Source organism: Manacus vitellinus, unplaced genomic scaffold, assembly GCF_001715985.3.
Source record: "Manacus vitellinus isolate BGI_N305 unplaced genomic scaffold, ASM171598v3 scaffold_19_pilon, whole genome shotgun sequence".
Lineage (NCBI taxonomy): Eukaryota > Metazoa > Chordata > Aves > Passeriformes > Pipridae > Manacus > Manacus vitellinus.
In genome coordinates, this window is record NW_021939395.1 from 12696451 (window position 1) to 12714460 (window position 18010).

The window sequence follows — 18010 nt, forward strand, 5'->3', positions numbered from 1 at the left end:
CCCTGCCAAGGGCAGGGACAGTTTTCACTAAGCCAGGTTGCTCAAAGCCTTCTCCAGCCTGTCCTTGAACACTTCCAGGGGTGGGGCATCCACAGCTTCTCTGGGAAACCAGTGCCAAAGCCTTATCACCCTCACAGGGAAGAATATCTGCCTAATATCTAATCTAAACCTCCTCTCTTTCAGTTTGAAGAGAGTCACCCCTTGTATGACTTAATGACCTCCCAAGGGGGGTCATTACCCCTCCTCCTGTCACTCGAGGTCCTTGTAAAAAGTCCATCTCCAGCTGTCCTGTAGCCCCTTAAGGTACTGGGAGGGGGTCTGTGGTCTCCCTAAGGGATCAGCCATGGTACCCAGCACTGCTGCTACAGGCTGGAGCAGCAAGAGGAGCTGCTGGGGAGAGCTCAGGAGAGGTTCCTGGCAGAGCAGCTCCTGGCTCCTGGCACAGTGGGGCCAGCAGGGCTGCCCATCCAGCCCTGGTGCAGGGACAGGCGGGTGAGCTGAGGGCACAGGCAGCCACTGGCACAGATGGGGCTGGTTCAGCTGCTGGAGCTGCAGCTTCTGCTTTCTAAGCATGTGGGCTGTACACAGCAACAAAATGCCACTTACCATATTTCAGGGAAATTCGTTTCCATCAGGAAATGGAAATCCGTTAAAACTCTCTGTGTGCAAATAGTTGATTTTGGGTGGAATACTCCCCTGGGAAATCTGAGAAGGCATTTCATTGACTTGGAACACGTCGGGTTTGGTCTATATTTAGTTCCAGGCTCACCTGGGCTGTCGGCATTTTCTGTGAGCAGCTCTCCATTTCCAGGGGCATGGTGTTGGCCTTGCTGAGGCTGACTCATTGCCAGGGTTTGGGCATGATGGGAGGGGAGCACACGATGCAGAAGCTGAGGGGAAGAATGGGCCCATGACTCCTGCAAAGGCAAACAATACCTCAGCTGCAGATAGGCATTAATGTCAAAGCAAGATCTTATTAAAGGCAAGGCTTCTAATTTAAATTTCCCTGAGTATTTTTGCTCACTTGCTTTACTTCCTCTCCTTCCCATAGAACGACCCACAGTAATAACAAAATATCAGAACTTTGGGGAACTGGAGTTGTTATTGTTTGGATGGGGTTGATTTTAAAAGCTTTACTGTTCATGTCTTTCTTATCCTAAGGTTTTCAAATAGAAATATACACATACCTTAACAACAAAAGACTATAATGACTGCATTGTCACTAGATAAAACTGTACTAAAAATAAGTAAATGCTGCAGTTTAGCATGATTCAGTAGGCAGGGTCCTTATTATTCTTCCGCCATTGAAAGGAAGATTCAATTCTAGCATAATACGCTCCATCTGTAGCATCCCTTATTTGACTGGGGCTTCTTTTAGAGTTTCTATCTGCTCATGAATGCAGAGGGTTAAGAATAACCACGGGTGCGAGTGTTGTGGTCACTGATGCATGTTTTTAAGTAGCAGGACGCAATGAAGAATCTTGGTTTAAGTGTAATAAAAGTGAGGTCCCGATTTGTTAATGAGGAGCATTGTCTGCTGCAGACACTAATTTCACTACAGGGTGCAGTCTTCAAACTTTTCATTCTAATTAGAATGCATTTCCATATTCTTTATCAATTTCTTCCCTTATTGAAATCTTCTCAAATGACCTTTTTTTCTTCACTTATGACTCATCCAAAGATTTTTATTTTTCCCAAAACAATCATTCAGATGCAACTGCATTTTTCCAGTAAACACGTTAAAAAATAAATGACCTTGCCAGCTCATGCCTACACAGTGGGAGAAGGGCATTAGCAGTGCAGAGGCAGCTACTAATAATACATGGGAAAATTAAGTATGGGAGAAGACCATCTTCTTCTAATTCCTTGAGCATTTAATTTCCAAATGCCCTGCAGTAGAATGTGTCTCGAGTAGGAGCTTAATGGCTGCCAATGGAGTTCCAGCAGTGGGAAAAGTCCCAACAGAAAAAGGGGCATTTTATGCACATAAGAAAATAGGTTATCTGCTAAGGAGACTTTTTTTTTTCTTCAGTCCTCCACAGCTGTGTCCAGTTCCAATTTCTATAATAAAGTAAATTATTAACTCAAGTTGACGAATTGGTTGGTGTTGGTAATAGGCTTTCAAAATGATTAGTGATATATACTCATTACCCAAATTAAAAAGCCATATTAAAAATAAGGAGAGGAAATGTAGCAGCATTATCAAAGTAATAATTTCTATTTAGTGCGTATCTTTCCTGAACTTTGGCAAATGTTGAATTATGCAAGACAAACACAAATCTGAAAGCGTTCTAATTAATGATGGTATTTCTTTGCTATCAAATTAAAACCAACATATTCACAGTGCATCTGACTTAAATGTTATCACAAGTTCTTCACACTTTGAGGAAAATTGTTGATATGTTTGAAAATATTATACCTATACCCAAGCTACCAGGCTTGAGCCATGTTCTTCCCTTGCAGAATAATTGTTACTGGGAAAGACCTATATAATTGAAAGTTCACCCAAACAATTGTTTTGTTATTCAATCATCTCAAGGAGAATAATAATAACAACAAGAATAATAATAATAAAAACAAATCCCAGAGATGAGTATCTTGACTTCAATTAATCACAGTGCTTTGTAATCCAGGGTTTGCTATGGTTTTCACCAACTAACAGAATCAAACAGTTGCTTTCACTTTAAAGATGCTTTATAGATGAAAACACATTTATAAAACTTCTCTCAGAATAAAACAATAATCAGGCAGCTAATTAAGCACATTGTAAATGCTGAGCTTCTGAGTTAAAGACCTGTCCAGGCTGCAACATCATTTTTACTTTATTATTATATGCAGAAAGCTAATAAAAATATAATTTTGAAAAAAAAAATCACATTAGCGATTTGCCAGAGTGAATGTAGATGTCAAAAATGCTAATGCAGAGAAGCTGTCAGGAGTTTAAATAGATTAAAAATGCCGGGTTCCTTCGAAACAAACTATGAGCTCCCTACCACCTCGTCAAATTCTCCTTCTCTTCCTTTCAAATGGATCAATCAGATGCCAACACATAACATTTTTCATTTACATCTTTTCTTAAGCTTCCTTATCCACTGCAATTATATTTTTACCCAAACCTATCCTGAAGGGGATAGAAGAGATTTCATGGAAGGAGCATAATTGGAAACTGAGCTTGCTCTTTCATGGGCTTCTTTTATGAGAAGGGATAACGTTTTTTGTGGTAGAAATTCAGCACTTAAATTAGGGGGTATGCTGGCTACTTAGTTAAATAATCTAGAATAATCAGGTCAGGAGGGAATAGCACATAGATTTCACTTAATGTTTGTATTAATTTTTCAGATAATGTAATTCCACGCACTAACCAAGCATTCAAGAGTGCATCAAAAAAGTGCTACGAACTGGAGGATTGACAAGTTGCTAATCCAATCCTCTGACAGTCACAGGGTGCCATGTAAAAGAGATCCTTTGTTCTTTAAGAGCTGATTGAGTTCCATTAGTATCCATATTCAGAGCCCTGGGCACAATATTAATGCTAATACCGTTGTTACGGAGATGGAAATCCGTTAAGAATGAACAATAATCAGCTCACAATATCACTGGACATATTCATGCAGCTTGTAGTGGGGTGAGATCCGATAGCTCTAAACCTTTCTAAAGAGAAAACGAAAATCCAATTAACATCTTCTGTGTAAACCTCCTCAGCTACTTTCACTGGAGATGACCTTGGGCAGCTGTGTTGCAATTTTGCCAAACCTCAGTCATGTCTTTAATTCAGCGGTGTTGTTGGGTTTTGCCCAAACAGAAGGCCTGGCTCTGCAGCCTGCCCCTCATGCTGGGTAGGAGTTGCTCACACAAGTCACCTCAGCAGCCTTTGGCATGTTCAGCCCTGAGCTGTGACACAGACGGGCAGCAAACAGACTTTGGGCTTTACACGTCCCTGGGGAATGTTCAGGCCAACTGGCAAGAAAACTCCTTTTCTCTCGCGCTCCCACCTCCTGTAAAAAACCCCAGTTCTCAGGTCATAGAATGGTTTGGCTTGGAAGGGACCTTAAAGATGATCTGGTTCCAGCCCCCAGCTGTGGACAGGGATGCCTGTCCTGTTCTGGGTAGGACAGGTGGTGAGACCTGGCAAATGGTTAATCACATTGTGCTGAGGAAGGGAGTGGTGAGGGGAAGAGATGCTCCATGTGCCCCCATTCAGGACTCCTCTCCAGCCCAAGGTTCAGTGGCAGATCAGACCTTGCAGCGCAGTTCCCTGGACTCAGGGTAGTCCAGCCTATATTCAAAGGAAAATATACTCCTTTAGAGCAAAGTTTCCTTGCAATCAGTTTGAATTGAACCTAGAAAAACTCTAATTATCAGCAAAATTTAGCCTGATGGGGGAAAAAAAGGAGTGTTTTATTTTGGAGCAGGATATGAATTTACCTGCAATAATTGCCCAAGGTAGGGAGAGAAAGCAACTGCCATGATAGAACTCTCAAACAATTATTTTAGACGTATTTTACTGTACTGTCCATTTAATGTTTTTCATTAACCCAGTAAGAAAACACAAGTTTTCATAGCCTGTCCTCCCTTTCTCTTTTGTTTCTGGCAAGAAGCCTGCAATTAAACTAGAAGATACTTCATGACAATGAACCCTCATCCTGGTGGCCACGTGGCTCAAGGCCCATGGGCAACATCCTCCATTGCAAGGTCTGGTCCTAATAACCATGAGCAGGACTCTGAAAGGAGAGAGAATCTTGATGGAAAGAAGCACATTCGTTCCCGGGGCAGCTTCTGGACATAAAGCTTTTCCCTCCTGTAACTGTACAATCCCCAGGAAAAGAGGTAAAAGCCTTGTTACTGACTGTGCTAATGCCATTGAGATGTTCAACATGAATGTAAGTTGTCTTCAGTCTGAATCTTTGTTGCAGCTGCTGTCAACACCACAAGTGAAGATCCCAAAATATAAAGCATTTTGAACTCACTCTTTTTATTTCCTTTTCATTATACGAGGACGATACTGCCTTATCTCAAAGGCACACTTGCATATTTGCACTCTATAATGGAGAAACAGCACTACATACAGGTCCCTAAAAGTAAACACCAAACTCTGTAAATCTTGCATATAATTAGGAAATTTCTTCTGGATTTATTATTTTTTTCCCCAAAGCTGTTACTGCTTGATTTGGCTGTCATCTGTGTCACTTCTATGGAAAGATTTTCTCTGTTAGAAAGGGAAAATCAGAGCAGCAAGCTAATAACTTGTTACAACAGGGAGATTTAAGGAAGAAAATAATGAAGCCGAGCTGCTGACAGCACTGTGGTGGCTGTACCTCCTCTTTAAGTGGAACCAGCCAGGATTACCCTTTGTTTTAGAGAGTCCCTCTTAGAAAGAACCCACACAAACCTTGGACTGGATGGACACACAAACATCCTTCAGACTACAAAGAAAACAGCTTCCCCCATAAATATCCCCAGCCCAAGACCAACAAAACAAATTTGGTCTCAACTTTATAACTTTGATTTAATTTCCTACTATATTAATTTTGGCCATTCAATCTCACTGATTTGTTGTGACCTTGATTTGATTGCTTAATTGGCTTAGCAAAGCCTGGATGCATTAGCTCTGTAACGCGCTTGCTTATTCTTTCTTGTAAGATCTGTAAAAATAAGCAGAACTTATTTTACATTAAATGGCAGTCAAGCTTAGAAATCCCAGGCCAAAGATAATCTCGGGTATATGGAGGGCGCTCTCTAGTCTAGTTCGATCTTGCCTTGTTCAGATCTGGCAATGTCTGAGTGTTGACATGTGCCCTTCAGTACAACTTTCTAGTTTGAGATCACTGTCCAGTAACAGCTTGGCTGAGGCATGAGCACTCATTTTTTTCTCAGATGACTGCTGTGGGGGTTGTTTCTGCTGGTAGAAGCAGAGTTTGGAGCAGCTGGTGGCAATACCTTCTGCAGAGACAGTAAAACTCTCTCATATGCTTCACTATCATCATTATACCTGACTGAACCCAGTCTCTGCTGCTGATTTTAAGCTTGCTGATGCAATGCAATGGCATTTCTGAATTTGCTTCATTTGCATTTAAACAATCAAGAGTTTTAATTAAAATGCATAAATGAATCATGCACTAGAAGCCCTATCTCCCATGTTATTTATTTTTTATATTAAACCTTCAGTTTGATGGATAAGCACTGCCATTGGTCATTTCTGCTAAAATGATCCCATCAGCAGTGAAATATCTGACAAATCTGATGTTAAATTTTTCATCCCTAGCTTTCAGCACTTGTGGTCCATTGAGATAAATAGTACGTCTCACACTTTTCATCTATTCTTTGAAGCTCTCTGGGACCAGCACTTCCTTGAAGAGGGAGAGGTACAGGTCAAAGGATTGTTTGAGATCCAAACAGTGCTCTCCTTATGGCTTTTTTATATGGCCTAGCACATCCACAGTGGCGAGAGTGTCTTTAACTTCTTCAGTGTCTTACATCTGTGACAACTATTGCTTCTTTCTCTATAGTGACAGAATTTTGGGTTTTGGTACTGACCTGTTGATGAAGCAGAAAGCGATGTGGACTTTCTCCTAAGTAAAACCCATTTTCTTAATGCTTTTTTAAAAATTATTATTATGTTTACCCTGTGACAGCTGTATCTGCAGTCATCACAGAAGTTCCTGCTACTTCCAGAATGCACTACTTTGCAGCATGGTACTGAAATTTAACTCCAAGGAAAGTAATTTGTCCCAAGAACTGCATCCTATAGAAAATAAGGCAAAAAACACACTCTGCTGGTAGCTTCTCTCAGAGGATTACTGTAAAACTAAGCTAATAACAATGCAACATTCCTTCAAAAACTGAAATCTTGCTCACATGCTAAGAAGCTATAAGAGTAACAGCATCATCTGGTGGCTTCTGCCACAAAGAATGGATTAATTGATTTTTTTTTTTTTGGTTCTACTTTCATTTAAATTCCTCATCTCTCAGGTGAGGCCAGGTCCTGAAGGAATGTGTGAGAGGAAAAACAGACGGAAAAGGATAAAAATGAGAGGAGGTAATAATGAAATCCTCAGCTATACTGAAACATTAAACTGCATCTGAGTATCTCAGATCTTTTTAAAAGGATTTTTTAAAGAACACTGAAAAACACCATCCTCATTGAAGTCAAGCTTCATTTACAGCAATGCCAGATGGGTTGGGATTTTCGAAGCATGCATTCAGAACAGGAACAATGCTGCTAAAGGCCTTGAACCTTAGATAAGGATTGGTGTAAACCTCCACAAAATCTTAAGACAATTCCTTTTCATCATTTCTTTTGTAAGTGCCAGATCAAATCCTTCAAACTCCTCCTGCATCTTCCTTTCGGAATTCTTATTAATGATCCTCTTAACACTTGGAGAGGTGGTATGTAAAAATGAGATGAACATACATTAGTTTTCAAAAGAGTTTCTGCTGCGAACAAGTGCTATTGTGATTATGACTGTAAAACAAGCTAATCCACCAAAGCTTACATCTATGGTTAGTGTAGTACTGTAGGCTGAATCAGCCTGCCTGAGGTATTAAACCTCCCCGACCTTAATGGGCTGAAGAATTCCCAGAAATGTCCAAGGTCCCTTGTAAGAAGTTTACCAAGACCCAGAAGAAGCATAAGGGCCATACTAGCCCACAGAACCCAAAGTCTCCAGGATTAGTTGTTGCAAAAGCTTATTAACAAGGCAATAAAATGAAAATTATTCCTTCTGGCTTTATTGGTGCACGATGTCTGTTTTACATTCGTACAGTTTCTGTCCTATCCTTGGCAGTTGTCTTCTTTGTTGTATTCTTACAAAGAGAGAAATATCAAAACATTAATTTAAGCTGTCACAATGCAAAGGGCTGACAGTCATATAAAGAATTATCATTGTGGCAGAGAATGAAGACAAGTTAGCGAAGGAAAATTAAAGTGACTAGCTAAACAGAACCAAACTTCTTGAAAAATCTAGGATATTGCCATGACAATTCGAATCACTCCAACTTTTTCTTTTTGTGTTTTCAGCACTTTCCTACACAATCTATTATCAATCTGTTGAGGAAAAGAAAGAAAAAGAAATCGCTTCACACGTAGTCTAGTTTCAGTGAAATATGTATTTCAAAAGAGAAGATTCATCCTGTACCAGTTTATGCAATAAGATAAATTGCAACTAACATCAATCTTTGTAATTTTCCATAATTGCAGAAGTCAGACTGACCAAGATTATAGCCTGTCTAATCTTTTTTGCTAATGCATACCATACAGAAATGTTTCTTTGTCCTCTCCAGGTCTTTTTTGCAAAACAAAAATTATTCCTTTCTAGCAAACAATAAGATTCCTGCAGGTGGTGGCTTGGGGTCTCAAATTGCTTTGCATATTCTTAAGAATAATTTAAAATACTTTACAAATAAGAAAAGGAAGAGACTGGTTAAAAGAAGAAAATAACCACTTTACTCTTGTGTTATGATTTTTAACTATAGCTCTTGGGACACTTTACTCTGGCTCTGAAGAAAGTGAGAGCATGAGAGACAGTCTCAAGGTGCACGTCGATGCCCAGCAAGCCAGAGCACTGCAGCCTGAATAAGTTGTTTTCTCCAGCAAAGAAAATCAACAGGATCTGTGTCATAGGACAGGTTTTCAATGCTTAGTCTTGTGCTCTGGCCTCTCATCATATGCTACCCAGCTAAGAGGTGGAGGCTAAGAATTAAATGCAAAGAGTTGGTGAAACTCCACATCCCATCTTCCACACAAATGTCTGCTGCCTTCTAGCTGTGGTATCTGCAGTGCAAATTAAGTCAGTCAGCATTGCAGTGGCTAACAGATCAGATTACTAATGAAGCATGAGTCCACAAGATTGCTTTATATAGTCAAAATTCATAATTAATTCCCATACACATAAGCAATCATTGAGTTCACTCAGCTAGCACATCAAAACCCGATGAAAACACCAAAGGCTGAGCAAATCAGTCTTCCCAAGGTAGATGAAGGAGAGGCTTACATGACTAATGCCAGCAGGACAGAGGCACAAAACTCCCTGTGGATGTAAGGACATAAGATCCTTTCCACTTGTTCATCATCCTTACCTGTCTTTAAGTACTGTAATCCTGGAATTAGAAAAGCAGAGTGTTTAGAAACACCGCAGTAGGTTGTGTGTGTATTCAGCAGCAGTAGACATTCAATCCAATCAACCCCAGCCTGCCAGCACTGTCTGGTAGAGCAGGCTGGCCAAGGCCTGATGTGTCCTCGCAGGGTTGGACCCTCTGCATGGTGAAGTCACACCTAAAACATCAGTCCAGATCATGAGACAGAAAAAAAATAGCAGGGAAGGACTGCAATCACTATTACTCTCCAAATAAATCAGATGTACATTATGAGTTGGGAAAGCAGACAAGAAAACACTTAGAAATGTAATAAATGTGAATTGCTGCAGTCACACCAAACACAGCTTCATTCCTCTAATTGTATCAATTATTTTTTATGATTGTGATCTCAAAGATGTTAAGTTTTGTAAGAAGACTTATTTGCAAATCACTTTGATTACTACCTGTGCATAGTGTGAATGTGTTTAAAAGCTTCTGCATATTCTCTTTGGCCCTCTGATCCCCCGTTGCAGCATCCTGAATCAGCTGGCAGAACATTAGGCACTTTAGACACTTCTACTTGAAGCATTCAGACAATCCTGGAATTATTGGGGTAACTCAAATGGAGAGTCTTTGTCTAAGCTGTCCTTTCATTGATCCCAGGGCTCTTATGACAGACTTTGCTTTTCATATTTCTGTGTCTCTCTTTCATTTTTTAATCAGATATGTTTTACTGTGAGGAAGAATTTGACCATTTGCTATTGTGTTCTAAGAAATAAGCCTACTAGACCAAGCATTCAAGGTAATTTCATTTCTGCAATAGGAGGTATAATTGAAGAATCATATTTTCAATGTAAGACACTATCTAAAACTAGTCCCTGGTATGAACCCTGGTCAACTATATACAATCCTCTTTAATATGGCCTTTGATAGCATTCATTTAGCACTCCAGTGCAAAGCCTCCAAAAGGGCATTGAATGAAATTAGTTTCCAAAAGGACTGGAACAGTAACAGAAGTATCTTCCTCTGAATTAATGGCAATCTTAAAATCTCAACTGCTTTGAAACAGCACATTAATCCACAATGAAAATGTTTGCATAGCTTTAAAAAAAATACAAACAGGATTAACAAAGAACTTTCCAAGGACAAGATATATTCACTTTGATTTTAAGAGGGAAAGGAAAGTTAAGTGCCTTAACTTTTTTTTTTTTAAAAAGAGAGAATTAGAGAGAGATGTTATAACTAGATGAGAGAAAAAACTAACCCTGCCCTCCTCTTCCCCAAACACCAACTTGAATATTGCAAAGTTTATTTAGTAACCATCTATCACCATCACAAATGTAAATCTAACTGCTCATTGATGCAGCACGCCTGGCAATGGGTCTGTAACACTCTTGTCACAAACACTCTTTCCAGGCCATGCTGTAAGGTAGCCTGAGCCTGTAAGAGCCCCTTGTACCCCAGAGCTCCCCAATGCTCATACCAGGATAAATAACAGCAACTTCACTGGTGCAAGGAGTAAGATCTGTGAGCAGATCTTTTTGGAAGTTTTTGGTCATGCAGCTCTACAGACTGTAAAGGGAAGCACCCAGATCATCACCTGAATAATTATTCACCAAAGGAAGGGGAGGCACTTCCAGAGCAGGAAGTGCCTTTCAGACTCTATTTTATGGTGGCATAAAGTGACTCCTCTTTTTGTTGACTGCAGAAGAAGATTAAGCAACAAGCTTAGACTAGATAACAAAGCTTCAGAAGGCTAAAATTAGATTGGGGGAATCCTACCCAAAATATTTTTGGGTTTGGTCTTCAGCTAACCTACAGCTAGCCCATTTCCCTGATGAAGTGTGTGAAACCATTCCCCCAGCAAAAGTTTGCCTATTATAATATACACAGTCTGGATCCAGAAAGCAAAGAGCAAAAAGCTTCTGTAGGACAGAGAACAAAAGGCTGCCAAAAGAGAAGCCAATTGCCTTGACTGCACCTTCATAAGGGCACTGGTTCCACCTAGAGACTATGTTTCTCCTTGAGACTTTTCATCAGCTTCTCATTTCTCCTTTGTGTTCCCTTTTGGGCTGAACAGAGCTGTAGCACCAGATCTGCTCTTACCATCACTGTTCAAAGAGCAGTTTCAGTGCTATGCAGCATGAGTAAAGGACAAAGGTAGCCTAGAGTGGAGGTGAGATTCTGAAAGATGAAACAGCATCATCTACAAATTATCTACCTGAAAGATATGGGCTTAGGAAGGCTCATCCTCCTACAGCAAAAACAAATTCTTACCCTGGTCCAGTCTCTGACTTCATTTCTCCATCAAGTCAGGGCTGGCCTGGTGACCACTCTGCTGAATGTGCTGTATGCAAGATGAAGCCTTCCTGCCCTCTCTGTCCTGTTCCTCACTTTTAAACCTGCACATCTGCACACACATCTCAGCACCTGTGCTGGGGGACCTTGTTTCTAAAAGTGAATTTAGAATGAGATGAACAGGGATTGTTTAGGGAGCAAAGAGCAAACCTCTTTTAAGCCTTAAAACTGTTCTTAGAAGAGTTTCTGATTGCTCCAGGGTATATATGTGCTCACATGTATGTTGGAAGTGCAGCAAAAATGATTAAACACATGAGGGAAGAGGCTTCCATCTAAAAAGTGATTAAAAAGACTAGCATTGTTTAGTTTACAAAACACAAGAGTAAAAGATGATATAACAGAAGCAGGGAGAAGGGGCTATTTATTTTGTTTTCTCTGAAGCACAAATATGCATGGAAAGGTGAAGGAAAAATGATGAAAACATTTGTGCAGTGTATAATCAACCCTGCAACTCATTGCTGCAGGATATTAGGCAAATTTTTCAAAAACATTTCTAAATGTGTTTGATGCTATGAATAATAAGCCTCAGTTCCTGAGGTGAAGGAAAAGCAAAAACAAACCATCTCCCCAAACTGGAAGGACGGTTAGTCCCTGTCCTTGTGCTTAGATTGGTTAGAGATGGAATTTTTGTCTCCAGAGGGATGGCATTATTTATTTATCAAGTGCATGATATGGGAGTGCTTGTTTCCTTCAAGCAGGAGGTTCTGTAGAAGGCAATTAAAAGGGTCAGCAAGTGCAGCTGTAAGAAGTCATTGCTGAAAGATTTGCCCCAGAATACATAAACTTAGTAATGGTGAAGTGGCTTGGATTCAATTACTTTGTTCTCAGCTGGTTATTTTCCTCAAAAAACTTCAACTACAGCTAGGTAACAGTCAAGGTTGTGAATGAAAATGGAATAAAATATATTTATGTCCTTGGAAAGTTCTTCACTAATCCTGCTTGTTTCTACACACTTGTGCATGCCAAGTAAACACTTTTGCTGCAGATACAGCCTATTTTGGGTATAAAAGGGAAACTGTTGTACCTCCAATATTACTCCAAGTTAGCAGTGAGTGGAGTCTGGATTTTAATGGTCCCCTCCACACCAACCAGTGCTGAGAGCAGCCTGAGAGGGAGTCGATCTGGGTGCTGAAGTGACATGGCAGCCCAGTGCCAGGCTGCTGGGGCTGCTGTCGTCGGCTGTGCTCCCACATCCCGTGCAGCTGCAGTTGGTGCTGTCAGACCAGGAACGAGCTGGGGAGCAGGGAAGGTGCTGCTGTGAGCAGAATTAGTACCTGCTTAAAATGTATATGGAGAACAAACTGTCTTTTTAAAAGAATTTTAAATGCTACTTCTGGCTTATGAATAGTTTCCTTGCAACTGTCAGGCCATCTGCTTGGAGAGGGGTCTGTGCAGTCATGAAAAGGATCTTAAAATATACTCTCCTCATAAACATCTTTTGTTTGGAAAATCCACATGCATCACATAATGCAGTAAATGGCAGCACAAGCTGAAGTGAAACATTTTTAAATGCCGAGGATGCAACCTTGGATACAGCTCCCCCCCCTCCACCTCCCCTCTATTAATAAGCACGCTTTAAATGCACCCTCAGACACATTCTCTTACAGCCTCAGATTGGCAGCACCCACCTGCTGGGAAACATGCTAAGATAACTTCCTTGGGTACATCCAAAATACCAAACTGGGTTGTGGGCAGAAAAGAAACAGGCTCCTGCAAAGCAGCTCTCTCGGAGATTACATCATTCTCACAGCCAATTTTCTGCCTACACTGCACCATTTTGTACGGGGGGTGTGTGTGTGTGAAAAAAAAATAGCATACGTTCGTGTGTACACAATCAAAAAGGCCAAATTAAGGATGTGCAAGCACATCTAATTCTAGCATTTCCTAACTTTTGGGAGCTTAGGTTTTCAGAACTGCTTGGTACGTGAATATATACAATATATACATATGCACATAAACATTTATTTGGTTTGCATGCTTAGAATATGAAATCGTGTGTATGAGAAGAGTGTTATGCTTTCCTTACATTTTTTTCTGTTTATTTTCATCATTCTTTGGTCATTTTTTGTTTACCCACTTTTTGTTATTCTAATATAAGTTCAAATATACAAAATGCTAATTTTCTTTTACATAAAAATGTAATAAAACTTTCTGGCTTTCTTTATAAACAAATTTTAGCAGGAATGTTGATGGGATGCTGTATACCAAGTAAAGAAGAAATACTGTTTAATTATCTTCCATATAAAATCCAATAAAACGTTCTGGCTTTTCTTATTTTTCTGTACTGGGGATTAACATCAGTGTCTTTGTGACGAGAAATCTGCATTCATGGCTCCTCTATTTAGATTTAAATAGGAATTATAGTTCTTGGCAGAAAGGGATCTGTCAAATATCACAGCATTTGTGGCAGGTGGTCACTGCATTGCTTAGTACAGACACTGCCTGCTTAACCATAGCCTGAAGTAAACATCAAAAGTCAATTATTCTCTTTGTAAATATTTTATTTATATTTTGGAGGCTAACAAACATCTTTTCAGTGCTTGGCTGAGACCTTCCTCCACGGATCATAATCCTACTGAACCTGCATTTGGGTGGTTAAGAATGTGTTTAGCAATCCAGGGATACCAGCTTAGCTACCACTGTATATTGGGTTTCATAACCCAATTCTCTGCTTCAAAACCTTTAATGACTTGGCTGGGTTGAAGTGGACAGAGCTAAAACTTGTCGTGGTTGTTACCACTGCAGCTGCCAATTAGTACGACAACCATGTATTGTTTTGCCTTTCCTCAGTTAAACTGTATTTTGAATATAAATAATGAAAAAGAAAAAAAACAAACAGGGTCCATTTCCTTGGATTTAACACTTCAGGGGTGGGAAAGCAGGAGGTCTGGTTTAATAGCAAGATAAGTGTGTGCACAGCGGCCCTGCAGTGGTAACTTGAATGCACAGTGAGTAGCAAATGTGGAACAAGAGCTGAACTCTGAGGGTCAAATGCCTTGAAGAAATGTCTTGTTGCAGGGTGAACCTACTAAAATAAAATGACAGTATCTGGCAAGTTATGCATACATGGCAGAATCTCTCCCCAGACCACTATGGTGTGGAAAACGTCGAAAGATGCTGCAACACATTTTAGATCCTTATTTGAACTCTGTCTGAACTCTTCGGGCCATTAACTAATCAGATCATCTCATTTAAACAATGTTATAAAAATAATCAAGTACTTCTGCCTACATAAATACACTTTGAATATATTTACCTTAAAGAACCGGGATTTCTTGGGTGTTTACTCCTGACATTCGGGAAACAGAAGGAGCACAAAATGTTAAGGAGGAGCAGAACTCTGAGATGGGGCTCTGGGTAATTTTCCCTGTAAGCCTGTTTGGTGGCAAGTTAATTGACTCCCACATTACTGAAACTGCAATGTACTAAAGCACTGGGTGCTCGTTTTGCTGCACTATTTGACTGGCAAAGGCCATCTGTTCTATCCCATCCATCCACATGCACAGCGTCTATTGTTGTCAACAGGATTCACATACACGTGGATCAAGGCAAGCATGTGCCTCAAACTGTTTTGATCCCTAGAACATGGATTTTTCATTTTCTTTGTTTCTTTGTGCTCACCCAGTAATAATACTTGTCATCTGAGAATTCATATTGATCTTGTCATTGCCTTAAAATTGGATGACAATTACTATCTCTGTCAAAATTCGATCTGATGAAATGGCTCCAATTAGGAAGGAAAAAGAAGGAATCCATCACAGCAGGGAGCATTGCATTTGGCTTTAGAGTAGAAAAGCTTCTATTAAACGGGAACTGTTGGAAGAAACAAATGGGAACAAGCTTGACAGATATTAGGGCACCAGTCTCAAAATCCATAGAAATTAGGTATATATATGAAATGAACAGCCATTTAATATTTGCAGTCCGTATCTCTCTGCAAATCTGAGTTGAAGCTCCTCTGACAATAAATGCCAGTAACTTGTTTTCATTTTCTGATCTGGTCAGACACACAGTGGCAGTTGACGCCAGGCTTCCTACATTTTCCAGTCCAGTTCTGATCACCAGTGTAATTATAATACATTATCAAGAGTAGATTTGCTGAAGTTTTGGAAATGATAACAGCATAAATTACATCTTGTTTCCAGATACTGATCTTACCTTGAAACTAAATGGGAAGAGGTAGTGAAAGAATTGAAAACAAAACAGCGAGTGCACTTCCATCGCTACTGATATTGACACTAAAGCAAACAACTTATCCCTGCCAATTACAAATAAAATTGTGCTAATTACAGATTTTTTGGTTTACAAATTAGCCCTGAAAAACTAGTGTGTGCATTTGTGTGTGTGTAGGGGTGGGGGAACCTTTTTCCAAACCAAAGATGTTTGTTTCATATCAAGTTAATATTTTATTCAACTAAAAAACCTGACAGTGTTCTGTTTCTGAGGTCAGGTTCACCTCTAATTCTGGGCAGGTCTTACCTGGGAGCAGAGAGAAGGATGTTAGTGCTCAGCTCTCCACAAAGGACTGGAAGCCTCCACCCACCCAGCAGAATGATCTCAGCTCAAGGCCATTCTTGCACTGGTTTCTCTGAATTGGCCCAGTAAATGCTGTTTCTTCACAAATAAAAGCATGGCAGGAACTGGATTTTTGATTTGTACAATTATTGAGCTTCTGAACATGAGACTGCACAGTTTACCTCCCTGGAAAATCATGTTTTCTTAACTACATGGAAGAGCTCCTCAAGACACTGAGGGAACCCAACCAAGCACACTATGCCTTTAGCAGGTGGTGACTTTCCAAGCTAAAAATGTAGGATCCGTGTGATGCAGAGATGAGTCACCATACCTCACACAGCAACAGGCTCTTTGGTGAAAGGAGGTAGGTGAGCTGGTGCTCACAGGTCTTCCTCTAGCAAGCTGGGTAGACATGATTTCCTTTTCCCCAAACCTTTCTCCCCCCACCTCTGTTTTCATTAGCTAAAAACCTACTTACTGACTCTGACCTACATTTGCAATAGTTGCAGAATGCAACAGAACTGTGTTTCTGGGGAATTTGCTATTTGCTAAAAATTTTAATCCAAGTCATTTTGAAATGTTATATGTTAACTGAGCAAACACAGCAATCAGAAAAGTATACAAACCCCAAGCAATTGTCCTGGATTTGTTTACAACGCACTGCTATTAATGAGCATCTGGGATGAGTATGGGATCTTGTACTATGGATCTCATGATCTGTACAATAATGGCTGATTTTAATTGACTTTTGCTTCATATAGCAAATCCCAATTGGAGAAGTTCCAGGATGCTGCTAGTGAAGAACTGTGGGCGGGTGCATGTTTTGAAGTGATGGTAAACATTGTGACATATACTGTGTGTACCACATATTCTCATATGCACATTTTGACTTTTGTTGCCTTGGCTTTCACACAGCATTTCTAACATAGACATTCCTATTTGCCAGTTTGAGTGGAAATCTGTTAATATGTGAATACTGCTCGCCAGCACGTACCAGCATCGCTGGACTCTCAGCACTTCTCTTCTCCCATGGAACACTCAGCCCTGCATGCTCAGAGGGGCTCCACAGGACTGCAGCATCTGTGTGAGCAGGACTGGCAGAGCTGTGCAAATGAGGAGCGATGAGAGCTGCTATGAGAAACCATAACTTTGAGAACGTGTAACTCAGCTCAGTGAGTGATCCACTAATTCCCAATGTAAGCCACATCACCAAGAAGGCCTCGCTCTTTTACTGCCATGGATTCTATTTGCCTTTCAAGAGATGCTGGTAGCTAATGCCAAATTTGATCAAGCTGTTTTAGCACTTGGAGTACTATGGGTATTAAAATACCTTTAAAGGTCTGGGACTTTGAGCCAGATTACCTGTATGATGTATTTTAATGACTAGCCAACCCTTCTGCTTGAACTGAAATTTGTCCTGAATCCACAGTAGCTCTTTGGGAACCTGGACTCAGCCAAGATTTGCACAGGTTTTTTAATTTGATGCATTAAAAAGTCCCCTGCTACATATCTCATTCTGCCTGGCTGCAATATCATGGCCAATATTAGACTAACAATTTGGTTTTAGGCTCTTTCCACAAAAACATTTGCATCACACAGACCAAAGCTACAAGGTATTTATAGGCACTGAAGCTGTGTCTATCCTCTCCCTAGCAGTAACGTGCCCTGAGCACAGGGAGGGTCTCTGCTGCTGCCCACACCACTGCCTGTGTCTCCAGTGATGTGGCCAGAGTGTCTCTGATACCATTGCAGCAGCTCCTCCACTTTAGCCTTAAAATATTTTTTGAAAAGGAAGGAAAAAAAAAGAGATAAATTTTCCTCAGTGCAGCAGAACCACTTCTCACAGAGTCCACCTGGTTGTTAGACAAGAATCCTGCAAGAGAGATTTGCATGTGTGAGGAAGCCAGTGTGAAGTAGCTGCTCGAATCCACTGTGCTGCACACAATGAAACGAATGCTGGTGAATGGGTGTTTCTGTGAGGTAATACTTCCATCACATCCAATTCTAATGTTATCCAGCACACTGCCTTGCCAAGAGCCTTCTTTGTATTGCAGGAAGCCATCTG